The sequence below is a fragment of the Eretmochelys imbricata genome, chromosome 3, assembly GCF_965152235.1.
Source record: "Eretmochelys imbricata isolate rEreImb1 chromosome 3, rEreImb1.hap1, whole genome shotgun sequence".
NCBI classification, from domain to species: Eukaryota; Metazoa; Chordata; order Testudines; family Cheloniidae; genus Eretmochelys; species Eretmochelys imbricata.
The window spans coordinates 172,517,262-172,523,261 of record NC_135574.1 but is presented as its reverse complement, the minus strand read 5'-3'; the positions used below and the strand labels follow the sequence as shown (position 1 = coordinate 172,523,261).

Genomic DNA, 6,000 nt, shown 5'->3' with positions numbered 1-6,000 from the left:
CCAGAAAGGGGTACAATAGTCTGGAAAGATGGAGAGCCATTGCTCTAACTTGTGTCAGTGCTGATTGCAACTGCAGTGATATTTCAGTAGGGTCAAATATTCAAAACTGGCTGCCTAAATTGCACTAATTGAATTTACACTCACACTGCAATTGGAAAACCTCAACTTGTATGGAAAAACAATACAGGTAATTCTAATGGAAATGTCACATGGAGGATTTTCAAATGAAACCTAGGTTTTGGAACAAACCAACATCTACCGCTGCCTAGTGGATCTTGGGAAGACAGAGACCAGGAGGTGAATTCTAATAGATGTGTTCAAAGTCGGGGTCCACGTGTCTGATGCAGGGATTCTGTGAATGAAATTCAGAGCCAATTTGGACTGCTGCAGCAATCAGGAATGGATTTTTATATCAAACTCTAAAAATGACACCATCTGCCTGTAGCACAGTGCCCAGTACCACCACTGCAAGGCACTCCACACCATTGACCCCACTAAGCAGTGGGCCATACTAGAAAAGCTATGTAACTATTTGGGGTGATTTTTGTTTTTTTGTTAACGAACAGTCACAAGCTACGTGCTGCTGCAGGCACTTACATTTCTATATAGTTCCTAGCTTTCATCCACTGATTTTGAGACTGAGGAACTTTCAGTCTAAGGATCTATCAGTAAAAGATGTAAAGGGCAACTGCCCTCCAAGGACATACAGTTCTCAGATACCATGGTGATAAGTGCAGCATAAGTTTCCTGTGTAGACAAGCCCTCAGCACGCTTGATTGCCAGTTCTCCCTTCCACGTACTGACCCTTAGCAGCACTGCTTAGCTTCGGAGCTCATCCTGCTAAGGGAAGGACTCTAAGCCCCGCCTCGCCTGGAGGCCAAAGGGCAGTGTCTGTGTCGTAATTGGCGGGCGAGATCTGTCAGTCAGTCACCGTACCGAAAGCCAGAAGGCCAGCGTGCGCCACTCGCAGCTGCAGCAGTTTGGTTCCACGTCTCGGCTCCTCCCTCTCCCGCTCCGGGCCGGGAGCTCCCGCCCCTTCCTCAGCGGGGACGACACGTGGCCCGGCCGGAACCTGACCGAGCCCCGCCTGGGGACGGAGGCAGTGTGGGTGGGTGGCCAGGAGGCGGCAGCAGAGACTGGGTGCAGGGCCAGCGTCCCCATCGGGTAAGGGGGGCGCGTCTTAGTGAAACTCCATATGCTGGGGGGCGCAGCTGATGGGGGGGTAAATGCGCCAGAGAGGTGGGGGGCGCAGGTGCAGCCCCTTTCCCTGGTGATGGGGGGTAAATGCCCCAGGGGTGTGGAGTCACAGGTCCTGCCCCTGTCCCTGGTGATGGGGAGAAGAGGGATAAATGCCCCAAGGGGGCTGGGGAGTCACAGATCCAACCACTTTCCCTGTTGATGTGGAGAAAGTGGGAGTGGGGGCACGGGTCCTGCTCAGTTTCTTCTGGTGATGGGGAGAAGGAGAGTGTTAATTCCTTGGTGCTCTCACATTTCATTTCCTTGCCTGCAGGGTGACTGGAAGGTGTATGTTGTAGGTGAAGAGCAAAGGACTGCAATGCTAGATTGCTGGGTGTTCCCTCTTCCATGATGTTGTCATTTATTTATCTTGGCCTGTTTGTTTAGGGCCAGATCTTTATCTATGTGGTCTCTGAGGCATTTGGCTACATAAGAAGTAATCTCACTTTTGGTCACAACTGAGTGGGTATGCATGTCAGAGTACATTTTGAGGCCAGGTGGAAATTTAGCTTTTTGCTATGTGTTTCAGTTTCCCTATCTCTAGAATTGGTATTGCAGAGAACTTCAAGATGCTTAAATGAAAGGTGCTGTGGAAGTATAGTACCTCTCATAACTCAAGCCTGACCCCAGATGTACAGTACCCTCTTTCTTAACTTGTGTAAAATTGATTTTAAACTTTAACTTTAATAATTTTTTAAAATATTACAGTAGTTTTGGGCTCTCATAGACTTTAACGTCAGAAAGGATCATTCATGATCAACGAGTCTGATCTCTTGCATTTTGCAGGCCACAGAACCTCACCCATCCATTCCTGTAATAGACCTGTACCCTCTGGCTGAGTTACTGAAGCCTTCAATCATGATCTTTTTCTCTTTCACATTCATAGATTTGCACTAATATTATGCATTTAATATAAATAAAATCAATCTCTTCTCTGGGAGCATAGTCTTCCTGTCCCAAATCATGGTTTCTTTCTCCACAAATTATTCACCTCAAAAATCGCTAGGGTAGACTTGGCATAGGAGGTTGCATCTGGCTTATTAGTCCCTGCTGGCAGTGATTATGATGTGATAAGCAGGATACTATAGTTTTCCGCTGGTAGCATCAGTAGTATAGGCTGTGGGCACCAGGCACTTTTGCCACTGTGTCATCTAACCATTGTGATCACCTGAAATTGCACTGGTGGCAAATGATGGAGATTAAATTGCCTGCTGTAGATAAGGCATGAAAGTGGCTGCTGATCTGGAGAATAGAAACTGGTACAACCTGGGACTTGCATCTGGCCAGCTAGCAGCTGAAAAGTAAATGAGATACAAGAAACCTAACTTTGAAAGGAAACAGTTTAATTTTTTTTTTTAATAATACTGAGCCTTTATGGCATTTTTCATCAGTAGCTCTCAAAGTGTTTTACAAACAGTAAGTCTTATTAACCCAGTTTTACTGATAACCTTTCTCTCAGCTCAGATTGCCAAAGGGTGCAATCCACAAAACAACTTAGGTGCTTAAATTCCAGAGTTAGGCACCTAAGTCCCTGTGTATGGCACCAGTGCAGTCCATGAAGCTCCTAAATGGCTGCTGCATAACCCTGTAGGTGCCAAAACTCACTGTGAACCTAACTTTACACTGTAAAAATTCCAGAGACACCTAAGTTTTAGAGCCTGGGTCATGCCCTCTGCTGCCCCACTGCAGGCATCTGGATGTCTGTTTCCCATCTAAGCCCAGAGTGATTTTAGAAAATGGGAAGATAGACTTTCAGCCACCTAAGTTGTGTGTAGGGCCTGAGCCAGTAGGTGGCCTTCAGTGCCTACTGAATCAGGTCCTATCCTAAATCTTGCTGGAGGTGGTGGTGGTGCTGCCCACCTTCTAACATTTAGTCTTGTGGATAGAGCACTTGCCTAGGTTGTAGAAGACCCAGGTTCAATTCCCCTCTCTGCCAGAAGGGGAAAAAGGATTTGAACAGGGGTCTCCCATCCCTCAGGAGAGTGCTCTAACCATTGAGCTATGAGATATTTTTATATGGGGCTCTCTTGGTCTCTCCTTTTGAAGCTGTTCCACTGTGGATAAATAATGAGTGATTGGAGCAAGAGGTTTGAAGCGGGTCCCCTACCTCCCATGTGGGTGCCCTAACCACTAGATTATAGCCTTATTCCCATTCTCTTTTTTATTCCCATTCTCGTTATTCCTATTCTCTCTTGTCCCATCACCACCTCCTCCTCTGGCCATTTTTTGTGTAATGAGGCAGGTACCTAACTCATTCCCACAAGAAGTGGTGTAAGTGCCTAAACTGACTGACTCCAGGTGACAGGTTCCAGTTCTCAAGCAAAGATAGGCACCTTCATGCAGCCTGGACTCAGGCCAATCTCTGTGAGAGGGATGGCATTTAGCACACACCTCTCTCATCGGCATTTCCCATGGGCTAGCTTAGGCAGCTCCACACCCTGCATGCTGGCTTTTGTGGATCACATGCTAAGGTGCTTAGTTCTCCCTATTCATTGCATAGGGAGCCTAGGTGCCTTACTCAGCTTTGCTGGTGGCAATGTGGATCCTGTGACTTTTCTAGGCACCTTTAAAGTTAGGCGCTCTGACACTCAGTGTTTCAATGCCTGAGTCTCTTTGTGGAGCTCATCCCAAGTGATTTGGATAGTAAAGCCAAGAATGAGACTTAGTTGTCCTGTCCTCCCCTGTGCTGTGCCCTATCCATTGCCTCCCTTAACAGTAAATTCAAGTTTGTTTTGAAATGAAGAGATCAGTCAGATTATCCCTCAGTGTATGGAAGTGTTGTTTAAATTCTTGGGATTCCCAACGACAAGATTGGTTCATTCTTTTTCTATAGACTCAAATGAGACAATTTGACCCTTCCTCTACACCTTCAATGACCAAGCCAGCTGAAAGATGGCATAACTATGTTTAAATTATTGGGTTCTTCTCAGACAGTCTCACTGGAAAAAATCACTGTAATCTACAAAAAGGAACACTCCTGTGTCATTGTTTTGTGAAAGTATTGCTGTTCACAGATACACACAATAGCATAGGTCAGGAATGGGCAGACTTTTTGGCCTGAGGGCCACATCTGGGTGGGGAAGTTGCATGCAGGGCTATGAATGTAGGGCTGGGGAAGGGGGTTGAGGTGTGGGAGGGGGTGCAGTGTTCAGGAAGGGGCTCAGGGCAAGGGGTTGAGGTGGAGGAGGGGTGTTGCATATATGAGGGGGCTCAGGGCAGGGGGTTGGAGTGCAGGAGAGGGTTCAGAGCAGGTGTGCAGGGTGCATAAAGAAGTATGGGCTGGATGAATGCACTATAAGGTGGGTAGAAAGTTGGCTAGATTGTCAGGCTCAACAGGTAGTGATCAATGGCTCCATGTCTAGTTGGCAGCCAGTATCAAGCGGAGTGTCCCAAGGGTCGGTCCTGGGGCTGGTTTTGTTCAATATCTTCATAAATGATCTGGAGGATGGTGTGGATTGCACCCTCAGCAAGTTTGCAGATGACACTAAACTGGGAGGAGTAGTAGGTACGCTGGAGGGTAGGGATAGGATACAGAGGGCCCTAGACAAATTGGAGGATTGGGCCAAAAGAAATCTGATGAGGTTCAACAAGGACAAGTGCAGAGTCCTGCACTTAGGACGGAAGAATCCAATGCACTGCTACAGACTAGGGACCGAATGGCTAGGCAGCAGTTCTGCAGAAAAGGACCTAGGGGTTACAGTGGACGAGAAGCTGGATATGAGTCAACAGTGTGCCCTTGTTGCCAAGAAGGCCAGTGGCATTTTGGGATGTATAAGTAGGGGCATTGCCAGCAGATTGAGGGACGTGATTCGTCATTGGTGAGGCCTCATCTGGAGTACTGTGTCCAGTTTTGGGCCCCACACTACAAGAAGGATGTGGAAAAATTGGAGAGAGTCCAGCGGAGGGCAACAAAAATGATTAGGGGACTGGAACACATGACTTATGAGGAGAGACTGAGGAAACTGGGATTGTTTAGTCTACAGAAGAGGAGAATGAGGGGGATTTGATAGCTGCTTTCAACTACCTGAAAGGTGGTTCCAAAGAGGATGGATCTAGACTATTCTCAGTGGTAGCGGATGACAGGACAAGGAGTAATGGTCTCAAGTTGCAGTGGGGGAGATTTAGGTTGGATATTAGGAAAAACTTTTTCACTAAGAGGGTGGTGAAACACTGGAATGCGTTGCCTAGGGAGGTGGTGGAATCTCCTTCCTTAGAAGTTTTTAAGGTCAGGCTTGACAAAGCCCTGGCTGGGATGATTTAGTTGGGGATTGGTCCTGCTTTGAGCAGGGGCTTGGACTAGATGACCTCCTGAGGTCCCTTCCAACCCTCATATTCTATGATTCTATGACGGATGTTGAGTATGAGAGGGGGTTCAGGGCAGGGGCTTGGGGCTCAGGGAAGGGGGTTGGGGTGCAGGAGGGGTGTGGCAAAGGTCTCCGGACAGGGGATTGGGGACTCAGGGCAGGGGGTTGAGGTGCAAGAGGGGTGCGGCAGGGGGCTCAGGGCAGGGGGTTGGGGTGCAGGAGGGGTTCGGGGTGCAGCAGGGGGCTCAGGACAGGGGGTTGGGGTGCGGCAGGGGTTTGGGGTGCAGGAGGGGTTCGGGGTGCAGCAGGGGGCTCAGGGCAGTGGGGTTGGGGTGCAGGTAGGGCACGGGGTGCGACAGGGGGCTCAGGAGGTTATGGTGCAGGAGGGATTTGGCGTGCAGGCTCCCAGCCCAGCGCCACTTACCTTGAGCGGCTCCAGGGAGGCAGTGGGGCGCAGCTA

General features: G+C 48.7%; 1 protein-coding gene across 1 annotated transcript in view; it reads left to right on the top strand.

Moving 5' to 3' along the window:
* Window positions 1-1,072: 1,072 nt before the first annotated feature.
* The window catches only part of THADA (THADA armadillo repeat containing), a 303,171-nt gene continuing 298,243 nt past the window's right edge, over window positions 1,073-6,000 (top strand). Inside the window, exon 1 of the mRNA XM_077813846.1 lies at window positions 1,073-1,164. The gene's annotated coding sequence lies outside the window, so the exon portion shown is untranslated. The remainder of the gene's footprint in view (window positions 1,165-6,000) is intronic.